Source organism: Barbus barbus (genome assembly GCF_936440315.1).
Source record: "Barbus barbus genome assembly, chromosome: 8".
Classification (NCBI taxonomy): domain Eukaryota; kingdom Metazoa; phylum Chordata; class Actinopteri; order Cypriniformes; family Cyprinidae; genus Barbus; species Barbus barbus.
Genome location: NC_136736.1, coordinates 7189731 through 7211408, shown reverse-complemented (window position 1 = coordinate 7211408; position 21678 = coordinate 7189731).

The following is a 21678-nucleotide window of genomic DNA, read 5'->3' as shown; positions in this document are numbered from 1 at the left end:
AGACTGTTATTATTTTGATCTTCTTGTTATATTCCTTGGGAGTCCAGTGTCTTGGTCTAACACATTTACTGTATTTTTAAGGATTTTTTGCAACTCTTACTGAAATCTCATTCTTCTCAGCTTTTCAATTTGAGACCTTATAACAGACCAATAAGCTTCCAAAATCTTATGTATATTTTAATATTGCGATTGCTTTACAGCATTTTTGCTGTGGGCAGTAACACACAAACACACACACACACACAAAAAGAAATGTGTAAAAAATATCATCTCACATAATCTTGGCTTGCAAAAGCAAGCAGCAAGGGAAGTTGCACCTTCTAACAACACTAGATGGTGTTGCTGCCTGTGTTATTCTACAAAAGAAAAAAAACGGGATTGTAAAAGAAATGGAAAGCGTGCATTCTTAGTAATAACAAAATGTACTGGCTCTACTGGTCTGAAATCATGTGTTCAGAATGTTCTTGAGAAAAGGTATAAGGAAGTGCATAGCAGAAGAGACATTAATGTCATAACACCACAAGAAAACAAAAGGCTTAGAATATCAACTGAATTAATGAAATACAAATAAAATATAAAAATCTTGTTAGATTCATTACATTGCCTTTTGTTTTTCACAGGGGCTAATTTTCTACTTAATATTTCTGCTTTGTTCAGAACAGCTTTAAATTTGTCACCAAATGGTGACAAGATACATTAAAAATCTTGTAGCAGCTGAGTTTTGTTTGAGGTCTGCAAATTGTATAGTTGTTAGGAGCTTCTTCTTGGTGACTAAGGCCTAGTTTAACAACTGTGTATTCTCGGCTTGCTGCCATTTGCTAAAATTATTTGAGCACTGTATTGTAGTAAATACAGCTTCTAAAATTGTTCCTGCTATGAAAGTAAAGATTTTTAAAGTAAATGGTCCTGCATCACTAAAACGTCATTCTTTAAATCTGGGAGTGGTACAGTTCAGTTTTAGAGGATGTTTTTACAACATATATTGAATCTTTTAATCCGACTTATGAATTTTAATGCACATAAGCATTACATTCCTTAAGTAATTAATTTGACTTTTAAATTGTTGATATATTTGATTTAATGAATATATTTCATAAAGACATGGGAATACAGTGGTACATTTAAAAATGTATGTCATTGCATTATATACATAATATCAATCCAAGTGGCACCTGTAAACAAATGATGCTAGACCTTTTCTCAGAAATATCTTCATCTTAAAAATAACCTTATTGTGCATAATGTTGAATTAAAGGATTTACGGTCACAATATTACAAACTAATATATTGTTTGTAACAGAGCACTTTTCTAATGACGAAACAGCCATCATTCGTACTTAGAAGTTCCTTGATGAACCTGTTTCTCTCTTTTTTAGGATGACTGAGAACTTCTTAAATGGAAAGAATGCATGTCCTTCAAAGAATGAATGCACCTCCAATTAGTCAGCAACGAGGATCATTCTCATTGGCTGTCCTGCTGCTGTTCATGCTTGCACATCATGCTCATGGGTATGATGGACGCATGAATGGGACGTAAGAGGTAGCTGATAAACATGACTGGTAAGGAAATCTCGAACTGTTGCTTTCCCAGATTGTTACGGTGCTGTGCGGAGTAAGGAGCGCACGACGAGGATAAACCATTAACTTCTCTTTTAATCAGAGATCCAGGAGCAGATACAGACACAGGAGTGCACACACAACATAACAGAAACAATAACCGACCGTGAGACTAACAAAGACAGGAACTTATAAAGGGGCAGATAATTGGGAAGGACAGGTGTACACAATGACTAATTAAACTGAACTAGGACACAGGGGAAAACAGAAAACCCGACATGGAACAGTCACAAAAAACCCAACATGTAACATATCGCCCCCTCCCGGCAAGGCGTGGCCTCACGCCGTAACGTAACAACTGAGGAGGGCGGGTGGGGGATCTGGAGGAGGATGTGGAACCGGAGGGTGGCAGGGAATAAACATAAGAGAGTCCAAACAATAAGTCCATGGGGGAGTGGAGGGTGGGAGAAGCCAAGGGGGAGCCAGGAACAGGAGGAGCCAGATGACGACCCAGGCCACAGTCCAGATGGTGGCCCACGGGGGAGCCGACGGAGGGAGGAGCCATGGTGGAGGAGGGACCGCCGACTCCATGGGGGCCGACCAACGGCGGCGGAGCAGGTGGTGGTGGAGCCCGAGGTGGAGACAGAGAGCCGAAGAGCCAGGGTGACGCCGAAGATCCGGAGGTCCAAGGCGGAGCAGATGTCTTCGGCGACCTCGGCGCAGGCGGAGATCCGGAAGGCCGCGGCGGAGCCGGAGCGACAGAGGACATAGGTGGAGCAGGAGGGAAGGAGGAGCCCAACGGAGCCGGAGGGACGAAGGGACGGGGCGCAGCCCAAGGAGAGTAGTCCTGAGGTGCAGGTAGGGGGACGACTGACCAATGCGGAGCCGGAAGGACGAGGGAGCCCGGTGGAGCTGGTGGACAGACGGGATCCGGTGGAGCCGAGGGAGCTTGAAGGCATGGTGGAGCCGCAGGGTCGCCGGACTGAGGCGGAGTCTGGGTCTCGGAGGCTGAGGGCGGAGACGAGGGATCCTCCAGACTCAACGCCAACAGAGCTGGAGGTCGGCAGACCAGCGGCGAGCCCACGCCACAGATGGTGAGCTGAGGGTGAGCAGAGGGGCTGACGAACTCCAGTGATGAGGGTGTTGGAGTAGGAACCAGATCAATGAGAGGCGGTGGGAGAGGGAGGTCGGGTGGGATAATTTCCCAGAAGTTCAATACAGGAGCTGGCTTAAGGATGATCGTGTCAGAGTGGAAGTCAATGAGGTTACCCAGGTCCAGTTCATGCTCACCCTCAGCGGTGGCGTCGTGGGCGGGGCGTTCCATCGCCCCCGCGATCTCCACAACTTTCTCCACCGTCGGATGCACTGCCGGCTCTCGCACCTGGTCAGACGTTTGGGGCTCGGGCTCCGGGACGATCGGCAGCTCTGTCGCTCCTGATGGCGATGGCTCAACGACCGCGGCAGGCTCTGGCTCTCCGTCTGCGGTGGGCTCGGGCAGCTCCGCGCTGCGGGGTGGTAGTGGACTGGGCGCTGGGTCCCGAGTGGGACTGGTGTCATTATCTGCAATGTCCACGGTGAGTTGTGATCTGCAAGACACCAGCACCCACTCGATAAATGCGGCGAGGCTCTCTCGAGGACCGTCCCCGGACAACTGCCCACGTGTGGTGTTGTTCAGTCCAGCCTTGTAGAACGAGCAGAGGCAGTAGTCCGGGAAGTGTGTTAAGTTGGCCAGGAACAAAAAATCCTCGGTGTGGTCCTCGAGAGAGCGGTCCCCCTGCTCCAGCAGGATGACGAGGGCAGCGGGATCCATAATAAAAAATAAAAAACTTGTCAAAAACCGGGAAAATAAAACGGGGGGAAAACGCCGCGAACTTGCTGTTTTGGTCGGTTATTATGTTACGGTGCTGTGCGGAGTAAGGAGCGCACGACGAGGATAAACCATTAACTTCTCTTTTAATCAGAGATCCAGGAGCAGATACAGACACAGGAGTGCACACACAACATAACAGAAACAATAACCGACCGTGAGACTAACAAAGACAGGAACTTATAAAGGGGCAGATAATTGGGAAGGACAGGTGTACACAATGACTAATTAAACTGAACTAGGACACAGGGGAAAACAGAAAACCCGACATGGAACAGTCACAAAAAACCCAACATGTAACACAGATGTTATCAAAAGCATTTTTTCATAAGCGTTTAAAGTCACATGGCATGAAAGGGACTGGAAGATAAAAATCAAAGTATGATCACACATCTGCTGAATCATCAAACTCTGATTGAGAACTTTCACAACATCATTTTCATTACCAGCAGTACTATCACCTCCTTCTCCAAATCATCAAATAAACCTTGATATTATCATCTTTGCCAGTCATGTACACATAATTATCAGCATCATCAACACGCATCAAATATTCTTGTTCGTCTACCACATAACACGCACTTGGCTATCTAAACAGGAACATTTCATAGACTTCTATTTTATTGTCTTTATATTCAACTAGTACGCATTTCCACAAAATATTAAGTACACACACACACACACACACACACACACACGTATACAATATGGAAAACACCCATGCCTCCCATTATTGATTGGTCAGATTTGGATCAAAAATTTAAACAAAAAGTTATTACTGCTGGGTAATGCATTTGTTTGGGGGGGGGGGGGGGGGGGGGGGCTCAATTTCAAATGATTTTGATCATCTTTTTTTCCTGATGAAAGAAATACATAAAAAAGGCCATCATGGTGGATTAAAAAATGATGAACATTTCTAGCAATATACTTTGTATTATACTGCTATATGTGTTTCCAATACAACTGCTATGGGAGTGACAATTAATTAATTCTCTCTGCTGCTATTATTCTCTCTGTATTTCTATTTTATTTAAATCGCGAAAACTCTATCATATAGTATTTCTTTTATTATTTGACCAAATATTTTATATAAAATATATAGAAGTTTACCCAACTGTGACAACTTCCGCTTCTGAGAAATATGAAAAGTAATGTTTAATGTTTTTATTTTAAAAAGGAATACCTGAATATTTATTAGGATATTATATATTATAGGATATTATAGCATACCTGTTTATTTATTAAATTTTTATCTTGTTTTCCTCTAAAATCAAAACGGCATGGAACATACCTGTCTAAGTGCCAAACGATGCATGCTTGTAACTCAAGTCCCAAAGTTTGCACGCACACAGCTGATATATATCGTGTTTAAAGAAGAATTATGTACCAAGCCTATGTACCAAGAACTATGTACCAAGCCTGGGTTGTGATCAACAAGCGGGAAGGCTACATCCATACTGCAAATTGCACCTGAATGGCAGGGTATTTATTTATCACTGGGAGACGGATGCACTGTAGACTGATTTCCTTGACTTGATGGGTTTATTTCCCTAGAAAACCCTGTTTCACTAATACATTCCATATACACGTCAGTTCGTGATGAGGTCAAAGAAAAACATTTATAAAAAATACTCGGGCATGTCATTTACATAACACATGGTTAGAACAGGCATACGTAGCAACACGTACATAGTAGACTACTTTTAATTTTTGATATCAAGTGAACACTACAAACACGAGCCTCTTTGATCATAGCATTGTCCCTAGCTTGCAGCCACAGATGTCTATTTTTTTTTTTTAAATGGATTAGATCCTGCAGGAATCCTGAAAAACTTGACTCCAGAACTGGTGCGATTTTCAGTCCACGACAAGTAGGCATTTTTTTCTTGACGAGAAATTCTCTGGTTAACACACAATTCAATGGGATGGAATGAACTTTCTGACCCTAACATGCACACTGCGAATTTTCCTATGACGTGAACCGTGAAGGGGTCTATTCTTATTCCACAGTTTGCGTGCCTGTAACTCACATATCTTAATATTCTAGTTCCTAACAAACATTTATTTTGGAATCTTATTTTTTAAGGCCCTGTGTAGTTAAACCCCAGAGATATGGAGATCTCAATGTGGCTCCATGCCCAAATTTTTTAATTTTACCCATTTTCAACAGTTAAAAATCAAATGTGGCTTTGTGTTTATCCAATCATGACTGTTGACACACCAAATATGAAAATAAAAATGTTAACCCTGGGTTACTTAGCATGCATGCCATTTAATATGTTGAAGTTTAATCACTATTTATATTTGAAGAGTAGAGATTCAAAAGACTCTTTGTGCCGTCTGAAATTTTCATCTAAAATGAGCATTTTTATCAGGCTCCTATGTTTTGGTTCAGTAATTTTACTCTAAGGGCAATGTATAGGTCATTTTCTATGCACTTAAAGTGAAATAACTGAACACAAATACAGGAGAGTGATTAAAAATGCTCATTTTATAAGAACATTTCAGACGGCACTTAGAAGCTTTTGCATCTGAACTCTTCATTTGTTTTTCTTCAGAAAACAAAATCTTGTGCTGTTTTTAGGGAAGTTTTTTAAATTTGGTTGATTTGACATGGAATGACTCCATCCATAGACAAACCATTCTGACCAGTTTCAGTTAAACTTGATCTGTCAGTGTCATTTATTACCAAAGTATTTGTCTGTCAACAACTTGCCTGTAAGACTAGAAAAGGTATTTATCAGAAGTTTTTATCAGTTCTTTTCTTCCCACTAAGTACAGAGCAAGTTTTAAAATCACTTCTTATTCTTTACATTTCTCTAAAATTGCTGATATTTAAGAGCACTGCCCCCTTCAGCAACTGTCACTATGACAGAATTTACTGTAACATTACAGTTTTAGAAGTTTCAGTAGACAAAAGTACCAAGCCGAATTTCGAACATTCCGTCGTCTTTAAATGTCATCGTGAAATGACTTTCATTTTTTGGGAATTTGAATCTGTGACAAGTCCTATTCTGACAGAGTAGTACTTTCAAGACTCTCTTTTACTTCTAGATGTGATAGATTGGTGGCCTTAAAAAAACAATGAAAATAATGTAAAAATTAAGAAAACATATGTGAAATAAAAGCATTAGTAATTACAGAGAAGTTTTTACTGCATTAATTATTTGAATTGATTTATTTGTTAAAATTTTTGTTAAAAGACAAGCAAGTTTACAGTGTCCTCCACTAATATTGGCACCCTTGGTAAATATGAACAAAGGCGGCTGTGAAAATAAATCTGCATTGTTCATCCTTTTGATCTTTCACAAGTTCACACTTACATATAATAAACTAAGAAATGGTTATGCGTATTGGGTGTGCTGTCCGGGGAGAGGGCTCCGAGCCCGGGGTACTCCCCCTGTCTGGAGAGAAGGGTCCGAGCTCTGCGTTTAGCCTGGACCCAGATTGTTCCCCCCCCCCCGAGTGCTCCTCCCTGTGCTGGCGTAGGAGCGGAGTGAAGATGAGGAGTCGGGGTGGTGGAGGGATGCTGAATGACTAGAGATGATGAAGGTAAGACTGCTTTGATTATTTATAGGGGTTCTCTCTCGTGCTGGTTGGATAGATGGTGTGATTACTGATGATGAATAGGCCGTGTTAATTATCTGCGCGTGCTTCTCCTGAAATTTGTTAATAAAACATTACTTCACGAGTTCACACTTGCAGATAATAAACTGAGAAAAGGTTATGCGTATTTGGCGTGCTGTCCAGGGAGAGGGCTCCCAGCTCGCTAATTACTCCCATAGCGTGCCCCCCAAAAGATGCAATTAGCACGGGACAGCAGCCAGAGAGGGGCGTTGATAACCCTCCCAAAATTTGCAGAGCTTAAGGTTGGTGGGGTGCTGGACGTCGCTTGGCGTAACGGCACTGCTGTGGCCTTAGAGAAGAGAGTTTAGCTCCTGCCGGAGCAGACGCCGCTGTGGTGGTGGAAACGAGAGAGATAAAGGCTCCTGCCGGAGTGGATACTGCATCTGAAAAGAGAATGTGCTTTCTACGGAACCAGGCACTGCTGTGGCGTCTGAAATAAAATGAGGCTTTTGCGTAAGCAGGCGCTGCTGTGGCATCTGACAAGGGAAAGAGGCTTCTGCGGAAGCGGGCACTGCTGCGGCTTCTGATAAGGGAAAGAGGGTTTTGCGGAAGCGGGCACTGCTGCAGCATCTAAGAGAGATCTTCTGTGGAAGCGAGTAGCGCAGCGGCAGAGGGAAGCAAAGATATGGGCTTCTGCGGAAGCGAGTACTGCTGCGGCAATGGAAAAGAGAGATAAAGGCTTCTGCGGGAGCAGTCACTGCTGCGGCAGTGGGGGACTACGGAAAAGGCTCCTGCGGGAGCTGACACTGCTGTGGTAGCAGGGAAATACAGAGAAGGCTCCTGCGGGAGCTGGCACTGCTGCGGCAATGGAGAAATACAGAGAAGGCTCCTGTGGGAGCTGACACTGCTGCGGCAGTGAGGAAATACTGAAAAAGCTCCTGCGGAAGCTGAAGTTTTTCAAGTTTGTAGGTGTCCAGGTACAGAAACGGAATAATCAAATATAAAAAAAGCATTGCATAGTCTTCACTGTATAAATCAGATTAATTCTTGATAAACTACAAAGTAGTTCAGTAAAGAGCTGTGAGTGATTTTGTCTGATTTAATTTCTTAGATTAACCTTAAGAACACCGACAGCAGCTAGTAAATTAGGCGCGATCACTTTAAGAGACAATACATCCAATATGATACACATCCGATTTCTTTCCTTAACTGTTTATGTTGACTTAAGTTTACGTTTGCTCTCTATGGCGAACATGGCGTGCGAGTACTCATTTGAGTTTTTCCGCGTCTTGTGTTTGAATGCTCATAAACTCTTTTGAATGTATAAATGGGCAAGGCATAAAAACACGTTCAAATGATAAGCTTTCGTGGCAGCAGTGGCACATTTTTAGGATGGCCTCAGCCATTCAGTTGAAATTGTTGATGACCAGTGCTATTGCTCAACTTTCATTTCAACTGAAACAGCGTGATTTTCAAAACGTCAGTGCTTCGATCGCAACACAGATGGGGTGAATTTATGAATGAACGTGTGAAAGTTCAGTCACAAAGATGTTGTTACGTAGCCTCAAGTTTTTTTAAGTGGGTATACGGAAATTCTTGACCTTTGCTAGTGGGTATACGCTGTATACCTGCGTATCACGTAGACTACACCACTGGTACTGACGTTAAAGGGGTTGGACAGTGAAGGTTCGGTGGGCTTCCTTGATGTGGGAGCGGTGCGATCGAATGTAGCTCTTGAAAGCTTCTGATGACCAGCGACCGAGTGCTTGTATCTGCAGCTGGGAGAGGCCTTTTTGGGCCGCTGTGGTTGCCGCGCCTATTCAGAATGAAAGGCTGGAAAAGTGATCGGCTGGGGTACGGGATAGGAGCAGGACGGACTTAAGGTGCTTTTGAAACCAGAAACGAGTGATGGGACGGTTGGAGTCACCTGAGCTGGAGGAAGGCTATGAGGGCTTGGTATGGGTGATTGGAGGTTTAAAATGTAAATGAAGTGGCTTTTCATTGTCTGGTCTGTCTTACTTTATGAAGTAAGAGATGGTTTTGTCATCCAGCACCGCTAGATCGGAAATAGTAGGGTGGATGTTTGGGTTAAAGCTGGATGTGATGGCAAGCTCAGAGAATCTGAGAAAACCAAAAAAAATCCAGGATGAACATGGCATCCAGCGTGTGGGCGGTGTGGATGGAATGGTAACCTCTGCAGAGGGTGGAAATACATTTACTCAGTATTTTTGAGGTTATAGGTAATAGATTCCACTTAGATAACCTTTAATGGAGCTGATTTGGAGATATTGAGGTGAGAGATGAATGAAGTGATAGCGAGCAGGGAAAAGTCTGGGAATGGCAGGTTGTAAGCAGAGTGAAATGCTTTAAAGCTTTTCCATGCTGTTAGGTAAGATTGGAGGGTCCTGGGGGAGATGGCTCGAAGAATAGAATTAAGGGAAGCTTCAAGGAGAGGTCTCAGAGGATGGTTCATGGGAATATCAGCTCTGAATAGGGGAGTACTGGGGTTGGCAGCGGATCCGCCTCTAGTGCCAACAGACTGAATTTCTGGAAGGCAAAACAAGAGAGAGAACGCTATTTGATTTTTTTTGACCCAGGAATGTGTTTTGCAGTTATTATGAATTGGTCACAAGCGAGATTCAAATCAGGCGTCTTAACAAAAGGCATTAGAGCAGGTGAATGGGAACGGCCTTTATTAATGCAATGCATGGTAGCCTTGTTGTCGCAGTGGATAATGATGCTGGTGGCTGACCACTCTTTACCCCACAGAAGGGCTGCAACTAAAGGATACAGCTCGAATAGCGCAGAGGACATTAGCGGCTGTGGTAAATATAACAGCTGGGGGGGGGTAAGTAAATAATTGGATGTCAACTGAAGAAGAAATCAGGTTGTTGTAAAAGAAGGATAGGCTGTTCCATTGTTTGAGAAAGGATATCCAGCAAGCTGTGCTTGTTGCAGTATGAGCCAGTTAGAGATAGGAGGCAGGTCGTAGAGGATGCGAGAGAGAGGAGATAAGAGATAAAAGGGCGGCCCTGCGGGATGATGTGCATCGCAAAATTTAAGTGGCCGAGAATGGAAAGCAGCTCACGTTTGGAACAGCTTGGCTTGGCTAAGAGAATGGAAGCTACCAGAATCATCCTGTCAATTTTTTCTTTGGGTAGAGAAGCCTGGAATTTTTGTGAATCCAAGTTGATACCCAAAAATTTGATGGAAGTGTTTGGGCCCGTGTTTTTGTCTTGGGCGAGGGGAATCCCGAGCTGTGTGAAAACCTTTTGGGTTATGGAAAGATGTGTGGCTGGGTTGGAGTCGGGGGGCGAGATGATTAAGAAATCAGAGACATGGGCCAGGTAAGGTACAGCATACTTGTTAGAAATGATCCAGCAGATTTTAGAACATTTTAGGGCTGCTTCTGCAGCCGAAGGTGAGGTGGACGGAAAAGTAAAATTTGATGATGTCGACTTTGGCCAACCGAGCGTTGCGACCCGTGTCTTTAATCAGGGTAATGGCTTGGTCATGTCATGGTATCGGAGAGAAAATTCGGAATGAGGCTGTTAACGCTCAGGAACGGGGGAATTATGCGGGGATGAGAGATCGATTATGAGGCGTTTTTTACCTGAATATTTTCTGGTAGCTACGCCAATGGGGCTGACATGGAAAACATTAAAGAGAGGAATGGAAAAGGGGCCGATCATGAAGTTTGCATCTGTTTCCTTTTTAATTAGGAGATCGATTGTTTCGAGTTCGGCGAGAGCGGACTGGAGATTGGGGCAGCTGAGGCTTTGGGAGGGGAGATTTCCAACACCGGGGTGAAAGCCATGTGAGAGACCCGAAAGTACATAATCAGTGAAATTGGAGTCAGAGTGATGGAACAATTCTGAAGTCAAACGAGAAACATTTACAGGAGTCGATAAGTATTGTTTAGCATTTTTATTTGCAGCTTTCTGAACAGGGCACATCAAGTGGGCATGAGCGCCGCCACAAAAATTGCAAACATGCATAAACCGGCAGCGTTGCCTTGAGCATCTGCCAGTATTGAAACTGGTGCAGACCTGGCTGTCGGAGGAAGATGAGTGGCGGCGGTAAGTGGAAGTGGGGGTAAAGGGTTGGTTGAGGTGTTTGGGAAGCGTGGGACGTAGCCGGTGGATTTGGGCTGAGATGGTTCAGGGCAGGGGGGAAAGGAACGGGTTGATGAAAGGGCATATAATGGTGGAGTGGGGGCTATGGATCAGCAGACCGCACATGAAATGATATGACAGCCTAGAAACACTCTATTGTGGAGTTCAGTGTCCAAAGCCCCCCAATAGGAACACTGGTTCCATTGGACCACTCGGATGACGCATTTAGCTGCAAATAATTTGTGGTATGTGTAAAAGTGAGATCATCCATATGATAATGCGAGTTTGGCGATTATTGCGAGATAGTTGCCGAGCTCACGTCTCCAGTATGGGAAAACAGCGCAAATAACTTCTGTGTAACGGGTCAAAGTGATCGTGAATTCTGCAAATCATAAGATACGTGATGGGTTGTGAACTGTGTTTTTTAGGGTGACAGAATTCGCTGCAGTTGACTTGGCGATCTGCAGACGAAGGTGCAATTGATCTCAAAAGGGAAAAAAGTCTACGTCCGCACCTGACAAGATCTGTATCCTGATGCTGTTGGCCACGGGGGTGGTACCAAGGCAAGAGTGTTCAGAGGGATGGGTAGAGGAGTGGTGGAAGATAGTGAGAAGGAAGAGCCAGCATGGGGAGTAGGAAAGGTAGCCGCTGGAACCGCTTGCGTAGGCATGCTCACACTTGGGACGGCTCCGGGGGCGGAATAAGAAGGGAGAAAGAGAGGGAGAATGGCAGGCGTCGGGGCCTGCACCATTAGCGGAGGCGGCCTCACGCTTGGGACGGCTCCAGAATGTGGGGCCTGCGCCATTAGCGGAGGCATCTTCACGCTAGAGTTGGACGGTGGGGTTGCGGGCCAGGTCTGCGCCGCTAGCGGAGGCGTGCTCACGCTGACATGGCGGTTTGAGGAGATGAAGGCTGGCGAGCTGACGCTCTGTGGATTGAGGAGGGAGTTGGGGGCTGGCAGCTGCGGCATCCGGGGCGCGGCCCAGGCTTGCCGAAGGCCTTCTGCTGCAGCCTGATGACCATCCTCGAGGTAGTGGTGGTTTGCTCGTGCCGTGAGTTTGGAACACTGCTGGCCTGGCTCACTTTATCCACGGGCTTGGATGGGGGAGTGTAGTTTGAAGGTTCCCCTGGTTGGAGAGAAGCATAGAGGGTGAGGAGATCCACCTTGTTCGACTGACATGAGGCGTTGACGCCGGAGCTAATTAACACTTGAAGTAGTCCTGTCATGGTCTATTTCCCCACAGCTGGAGTGGAGGAAAGGGCTGAAGCATGGAAGGACGCTGGAGAAGATGGCTGATGCCTGGGAGGCGAAGGTGATGGTGTGCCTCGGTGTCTGGTGGTATGAGCGACGGCGGCACGGGAAGGCCGGTGGCCCCACGTTGCAGCCGCAGGCTCGATTGTGGTGTCCTGTGGAGCGCTGGTGCACTGAACGGCGACTGGAGATGCCGGAGGACCCGTGGTGTCAAAAGAGTTATCGTCCGGGAATAATTCAATCTCTGACATGTTGTGGCGATTGGATGTGCCAATGCTGAATGACTAGAGATGATAGTGGTTCTCTCTCGTGCTGGTTGGATAGATGGTGTGATTACTGATGATGAATTGGCCATGTTAATTATCTGTGCCTGCTCCTCCCAAAAGTTTTGTTAACAAAACATCACTTCATTAAAAAAAATCCCTAAATTCTGCCCTGTCTTTAAAATAAAACAATTGTCTCATTGTGGGAAAAAAAAATGCTTTCTCTAGTTCATGTTGGCCACAATTATTGGCACCCAATTATTGCAGCATCCTTTTCCCAAGATAAAAGCTCTGAGTTTCTCCTATAATGCTTGAAGAACATCTGATAAGAGATCAAAGACCATTGCTTCATCCAGAATCACTCCAGATCCTTCAGATTCACAGCTCCATGTTGGTGGTGCTTCTCTTCAGTTGACCCCACTCATTTTCTATAGGGTTCAGGTCAGAGGACTGGGACGGCCATGGCAAAAGCTTAATTTTGTGCTCAGTGACCCATTTTTGTGTTGATTTTGATGTTTGTTTTGGATTATTGTCCTGATGGAAGATCTAAACATGGTCCATTACAAGATTTCTAACAGAAGCAGTCAAGTTTAGATTTTTTTATCTGTTGGTATTTGAAAGAATCCATGATGCCATGCATCCAGTGTTGTGCAAGTTACTTCCAACCTGTAATACATTACAGATCACTTGTTACTGTTGTTTAAAAGTAATTCCTTACCTTACAATATTACTGTCTCAGAATTGTAATGCGTTACATGACTCCTGTATTGCTTTTGAGTTACTTTCACCAAAATATCTACAGAAGTAGAACTTAACATTCTAAAATGACAAAATGTACTAGAGCCCTGCCCTAATGGTAAAGTATTAATATTTTATTCCAGCTTTTTATTAAGTTCATTTAGAAAAAACGTTTGGAGCATTTTTTGTTCATTAAATAAGTTTTTTCTTTCTTAAAGTAACGGCCAAGCGGCCAGCGGCAGACCGGCAGGCTGATCATAGCTTATGCTTGATCAATTTAGCCTTCTCAAATCATCACGACTTGCCTAAAATAAAATCTATAGATATACTAAAACAGTTCAAGCATATAGCAATGTTTAAACGTTAAACTTAGATAAATGTGCGCTGCATCAGTAGTTTGTGCGGAAAGTGGAAGCTAAAGCGCAGGACATGGAGGCACCAGCGCAAATCAATTAAAAAAATGTCTCAATGGAAACAACTTACGCCATAATTTTTGCTCATAAAGGTAAAAGTAATACATCATTCGTAACTGTAAAGGGTCTACTTTTATTTGTGTGCCCTCACAATATCAACAAAACGTTGTGCTTTTATCTTGAACAGGAGTGCTTCACAAAAATTAACCTAAAGTCAGCGAATACATGCCTCACAGAAATGATAAATATATCTATAGAAAGCTTTAAATTACTACTTAACAAAATTAAAAAAAATGAAAACAAAAACTATTTAATACAATCATTATCCGTGACGATGCATTTCTCTCTAAAGGCGCGTCTAACGAGGAGATGGTGAATCCTTACTATTTCCCGCGGACACATTCATGGTAATTACTTTTGCTGGGGCTTTTGCTTTATTGAGTGTATTTTAAGCAGAACTCTTCAGCTGTGCTGATGGCTCGCTGCTGCTGCAGGACACTAAACACCATCTAAGCACAGACTCATGTCGTTTCTACTAGCGCGGCAATTTTTTCATCAATAATTGATGGATGTCTAAAATATAAAGATAAGGAGAAGCCTAAAACAGGCCCGAGGACCGGCCCGCGTCTGGACTATGACGTGAATATTGGCCCGAAGCCCGGGTCTAGGGACATAAAAAAGTCGGAGCCCAACTTTAAATTAAATTTAAAAAAAAAAACAAATTGGGGGCTAAAAGTGTGTTGTAACGCAAGCGTTACTGAACATGTACAGAGTAAAATATTACTGAAAATTGATTAGTAACGCCTTACACTACTGCATTACATCAAAAAGTAATACGTTACTGTAATGCATTACTTTTGTAACGCGTTATTCCAACACTGCATGCATCTAAACAAGATGCCCAGAATCTTCGGCAGAAAAACAGGCGCACAACATTAAAGATCCAGCAGAATATTTAACCATGGACATGGGTTACTTTTTATCCCTGTTTGTTCTAAACCCATCTGGTGGGTTTGCTGCCAAAAAGCTCTTTTTTAGTTTCATCTGACCATATAAGCCAGTGCCATTTGAAGTTCCAGTCGTGTCTGACAACTGAATATGCTGGAATTTGTTTTTGGATGAGTGAGGAGAATTTTTCTTGAAAACCTCCCGAACAACATGTGGTGATATAGGGGCTGTTTGATTTTTTTTTAGGCTTTCTGACCCCAAAACTCAACTGATCTCTGCAATTCTCTAGCTGTGATTCTTGGAGAGTCTTTGGACACTCAAACTCTCCTCCTCACCGTGTATTGGGACGATATAGACACACGTCATCTTCCAGACAGATTTGTAACATTTAATTGATTGGAACTTCTTAATTATTGCACTGATGTTGGAAATGGGGATTTTCAATGCTTTAGCTGTTTTCTTACAGCCACTTTCTATTTTGTGCAGCTCAACAATCTTGTTCTGCACATGAGATCTATATTCTTTGATTTTACTCCTTGTGATGGATGATTAAAGGATTTTGTTGTCCTCATATTTATAATCCTGGGAAACAGGAAGTCATGGCTGGACAATTTCATGCTCCTAGTCACCCTGGTGTGCTAAAAAAAAATATAAATATGAATGGGAATATACTTCAGAGATATTTTACTTATAAGAATGTCTAGGGGTGCCAATAATTATGGCCAACATGCATTGGAGAAAAACATTTCTTTCCCGCCACCCCCCTTTCAATTGTTTTACTTCAATGAAATGTTACAATATTTGTGAATGTTTTGAATGAAAGATCAAAAAATTCAATGATGCAGATATATTTTCACAGCCGCCTTTGCTCATATTTACCAAGGGTGCCAATATAAGTGGAGGGGACTGTATATACTGTAAAAATGTTATAGCTTGTGACAAAAGCAAAACATTTGTGTAGGTTGCATCTTTTGGAGATAGATGGTGCCAAAGTTTACCTGCAAATGTAATCTTCCAAACAGAACTGTATGCATGTATGTATGTATGTATGTATGTATGTATGTGTTTATTTATTGTTTTTTTTTTTTAGGTTTATTAGGTTTGAAATACTGACTTTATTGCTGAAATCAGCATTCACTTCACATACTTTTCACATTTACTTATTCATTTCAAATGAGGCCCATGCCATAGATATTCCGGGTTTTATAATCTGAAATAATCTGTCATAATTTAAAATAAAGTGTTCCCAAATGCAGAAAAACCACAATCCACATTGGTGGCACTAAAGCTATTTTGACCAGTAAGAGCTGCTTTTATATTTTACACACACCTTTTTTGAACACAAGCCTAAAAATTACATGCTCAGAATTCTTTTATGAATCTTTTGTACATTACAGTGCTGTAACAGAAACAGTGCTAAAAATGTATTTGCCTGATTGCTTCTGTTGTTGTGTACATGACCGTAGCCAGGGTTTGAAAATTAGTGAGGTCTGTTAAGAATTGTGCTATAATAACCCCTACAAATACAATTCATACACTAACACTTTAAGAGAGACAGAGATGTTTGTGAAAGATGAGCTCTTTTTTTTGGCGGGATGAGCACGGTTAAATTATACTATCATATTTAGTGCATCAAAATTTGTTAATTTTTTACTAGCCTATATAGTTAGGGCTGGATAATTGTATCAGTTGTTTATTAATCATGCAACAATACTTATCTTATAGTTTTCATTAACAATTAATGATATACAGATGATAACTTTGTCTAGTGTTCTTATGAATGATTTTAATATGATTTGTGAAAATTTAACTACTACACTGGATGACACAGCATAGACTTTTTCATAGCTAGTGTTTGTGTAGGCTATTTCATTTCATTCTGTAACCTACTTGTTCTACAGATCTGTAAACTAGTGTTAAATGCTACTCTTTTTGATAATGTAGATAACTTTTCAGACAGATATTATATCCTGATATTTTTTGCGTTTGCCTTATCAAATGTGGTATCCTGTCCATGGGCTTTTTGATTACTGTCAGTTTAAGTGTCTAAACTGAATTATAAATATAATATAATCTGAATTATACATGTCATGCAGACATTCATATGAGGCGTTTTAAACAGCAAATTAGTCATTCAGAGAACAAATTTTATTTCTGAATATGAAAAATTGACTGGGGTCCGGACCTCAGTGACCTCAGCTGGCTACGGGCCTGGTTGTGTACATTTAATTCTAAATAGTTTTGGATCTTCAGACAAAGTACAATTTAAAATAAAGGCAACCTGAGTAAATGCATAGGTGCCACCTTAGCTGCAACAACTGCAACCAAACGCTTCTGATAACTAGAGATAAATGTTTCACAGCGCTATGGTGGAATTTTGTTCCACTCTTTTTTGCAAAACTACTTTATTTCAGCCACACTGGAGGGTTTTTTGAGCATGAACTGCCCGTTTTCAATTCAATTCAAAAGATTTATTGTCAATCCCCAGTCTTTAGACAAAAGATCAACAAACAGTACAAATGTAATAATGACAGCAACAATTAACATTACGTACATCACTTTAAAAACACAAATGTAATAACATTGAAATTCATTCATTCATCATGCTATTTAAAATACCAATGGCAGTTGGGATACTTCTCATACTTGTCCTTTTTAACCAAAGGCACTTTATACCATCTGCCAGATGGAAGTAACTGAAAAGAACTTTGCAGGGGATGAGAAGAGTCTCCCATAATAAGAGATCAAATAGAGATCACTAGATCAGTGAGAGGTACCAAATATTTTACTTGCCACATTTATAATCCTTAACCCATTTAAGCACCGGCAACTCTAGTTGCCGCAGTTTATAGTTGTCATCTTCCTTTTGTAAGTATTTTTCTAGATGTTATCCATGTTTTATGTCTAAATGAAATACAAGCAAACAACCAACCAAATAAAGGATTAAGACCAAAAAAAAAAAAAAAAAAAAAAAAAAAAAAAAAAAAAAAAAAAAGGTATTCACTTCCTTCCTGTCACATGAGGCTGTCAACTTCCTATCCCTACTTCCAGGAAGCATGGCAAAGGCAAACCCTCCCAAAAAGTGTAATTTTCACCTTTTTTTTTTGTTGTTGACATATGTCTACATAATCATGAAGGTCTATAGAACCATGCAAACAAAACAAATCTGACTATAGTTGAAAAAAAAAAAAAAAAAAAAAAATGAAATCTGGAAAAAAAATAATCTGATCTATAGTTGTTTTTTTTTTGTATACTTAGTCAAATGTCCAAGCAGCAAATACAGAGTTCTGGCATGAAACTCTAGATGGCGCAGTCCGATAGGTCAGATTGAGTTAGACCTAATGACATCATTACCACATGGCACAGCTAATTGGTTCTCTCCTGTATCGGTAGCCAATGAGCTCTCTGGTCAACATTCAAACTCCATCACTCTGAACATAGGAGCCCCACAGGGCTGTGTCCTGAGTCCCCTGCTCTACTCTCTCTACACGCATGACCGCGTGTCCTCTCACAGATCCACATCTATTATCAAATTTGCTGATGATACTATGGTTCTGGGCCTCATCTCCAACAACGATGAGACCGCATACTTGGATGAGGTAGAGAGACTCACATCATGGTGCCAGGACAACTGTCTCTCTCTGAATGTGAGCAAAACTAAAGAGCCGATCATGGACTTTAGGAAGAGACAGCAGCAGCCCTACACTCCTCTCATGATCAGTGGGACCCCTGTGGAGAGGGTGAGTAGCTTCAAGTACCTCGGTGTAAACACCTCTGAGAACCTGACTTGGACTACACACATCCAAACACAGGTTAAGAAAGCCAGGCAAAGACTGTACCATCTGCGACAGCTGAGGAAATTCAGGGTCTCACCAGCAATCCTGAAAACTTTCTATTCAGGGACCATAGAAAGTATATTGACTCAGTGCATCTCAGTGTGGTATGGAAACCGCTCCAATCAGGACTGCAAAGCACTACAGAGAGTTGTGCGCTTAGCTGAGTGCATCTCAGGGTCTGCTCTCCCCTCTCTGCAGGACATCTACCTCAAACGCTGCAAAAGTAGAGCTGTCAAAATAATCAAGGACTCAAATCACCCTGGTAACCAGCTATTCACTTTGCTTCCATCTGGTAAGCGCTTCCATTGCCTGATGGCAAAAACTGAGAGACTTAGGAGTAGCTTCTTCCCCCAGGCCATCAGGCTCCTAAACTCTAACTTTGTGTCATAACATCACTTGACTCCATGTTAACATCACTATATCAATAAGCTATTCATAATTTTTTCTACCTCATATGCTGCCATTTAAATACCTTGTACAACTTGTTTGCACATTCCTGTTATAGTACTATTTGTCAACAACATACTGACCTGCACATTTTTTTTTTTTTCTACTTTTCTTTTTCTTAATATTTGTCTATACAATTGCACTGTCCTTGGAGCAGACCTGACTTAAATTTCACTGCTGGTTATACTCTGTATAATTGTGTATGTGACGAATAAAAATCTTGAATCATGAAATATATGACTAGTGCTTGTTTTAGCAGTTTCGCAGCATGCTTCAGAACAGCGAAATCAACGTCTAAGATAAGTGAACGCTCTTCTAATCCATATCGCTGTGTGTATTGTGTTGTCTTCCTAATTGAATCCAAAAATGAGCAACCATAATCAAGTTAACCAATTGTCATGTTAACAGTTTGCATTGCATGCAGGAACAAAATATTAAGCATATTAGCAACATCTAATTGCAATTAGTAGCTAAATCCTAAATGCATCTGTCTTTAAACAGCTAGAGCAAAATGCAGTTTAGAGCGCATGTAGACGCCGACAGTAACGGACATGAAACGGGTTAAATGAAATAAGCATTCTAGTGTATGCTTTTTAAAGGGGGTTTGCCATATACATCAGCGTTATCTCAATGTTCACATTTGTTATTTTCAAGGTTGATGTTTCATTGTGATGAGAGTGTGGCTGTTTTCAGCTGTGCACAGTGTTAGAAGCACACGCATATCAATGACAGTGTTGCGAGAAAAGATCACTATCTACGGCTGTTGTAGTCTAGCGTTAAGCCGGTCGGCGTGGTAGCCCAGGCACACATATATAGTAATACATGCAGTCAGTACCGCCATTCCCTATACGCAGAGTACGCAGTTTGCGTAGGGCACCAACTCCCAGGGGGGCACAATCGCAGTTGCTCAAAAAAAAAAAAAAAAAAAAAAAAAAGAGACACGTCATTCCCACATCGGCGCCCGTGCCCGCTCGCACCGCATGTTTGCATAACTATGCCCGTGAAAAGACATCAGCAATCAAACGCCAAAAAAAAGAAAAAAAAAAAAATAGAAAGAAAACGAAGCTCGTGCATCACTTTCAGGTAAGCTACATTCATAATCCTGTGAATTTGTTTTGGGGGTCGCAACGCATCTAATATTCTCTCCGAGTTTCCATGTTCATTTACATTTATGCATTTAGCAGACGCTTTTATCCAAAGCGACTTACATTACATTCAAGTTACAGTTTTTACATTTTATCAGCTCTTGCTTTCCCTGGGAATCAAACCCATGACCTTGGCATTGCTAGCGCCATGCTCTACTATTTGAGCTACAGGAAAGCCTGTTCACTTACGAAAGCAGGTTTTAACACGAATAAAACAAATAAAATCATGGTTCTTGTAGCCATGGTAACCGCAAATTAACCATGGTTTTGTTAATAATATCATAGGCTACTGAGCTGGGGACTACTTTCAGGCGCTGCGTCATACCATGGTACGGCAACAAAGTTCCTTGATTATTACTAATGAGAGTATAGTTCCTAGCCATATGTGCCTAGAAAGTCGCAACTTTTCATTTTCCGTCGGGCTTAGTACACGATGTAACTGCAGAAGAGTCAATCTTTAAATAGGAAAATTATCGAAACTCTTTGGTCATTTTTGAGCGAGATGCTAATGGTCTAATCCGATTCAATGATCTATGCTAAACTAAGCTAAAAGTGCTACCACCAGACCCGGAGATCGGCTGAATGGATTCAAAAACGGTAAAACTCAACTGTTTAACTCTTGGGGAGTTGTAAAATGAGCTTATTTCCAAAAAATGTGGAGTGTTCCTTTAGAATGCATTATATAAAAACAATGAGGCAATCCTGCTGAAAAAACAATAGAACCATCACAGAAAATTCTAATACTCACAAATGAATCCCAAATAAATCCCAAATACCATTACAAAAATTACAAACCATGAACCATTTTAACCATTAAAAAAAAATGGTTTTCAGTAGTGTGTTTTGGGACATATACACTATATTGCCAAAAGTATTGGGTCACCCCCTTCTAAGGAACAGGTTTGACTACTTTAGTAATTTCCATGAGTACAAATCTTAATGTTTAAGCATAATGATATTCTAGGGAACTGTGTGCTTCTAATTTTATTGCAACAGTTTGGACAGAACCCTTTTCTTTTCTAACATGACAATGCCTCTGTGTATAAGGCAAGGTTCAAAAAGACATGAATAAAACGTATACAAACCTTAATTTAACTGAAGTCATCCACAAAATCGGTGGCGTTGAGGACTTGTTCTCTCCTGAGGAGAATGAAAAGCCCACGCTTTGACTGTAACCCAACAGCTGGGTAAAAGTGCTCGCGCTGGGTTATTTCATCGGAGGGAGGGGGAGGGGTGTACAGTTTCAGCAGTCAATGAAATTGACCCAGCCACTAACCCAACAGCTGAGTTACACACAAAACTACCCAAAACTGGAAAAATAACCCAACATAATGGCCCAACAGGCATAACCCAGCGTTCTTTAGTGTACTATTTCTGTCTGAACTGAAAACAAGACATTTTTCTTCACACGCACATTCAGCTTATTTTTTAGAGTCTTGATAAACAGGTTTTGCATATTATGCAACTGAAAGGGTTAAATGCTCAGCAATGAGGATGCTGTCATTCATTTCAGAGGGATACAATAATATT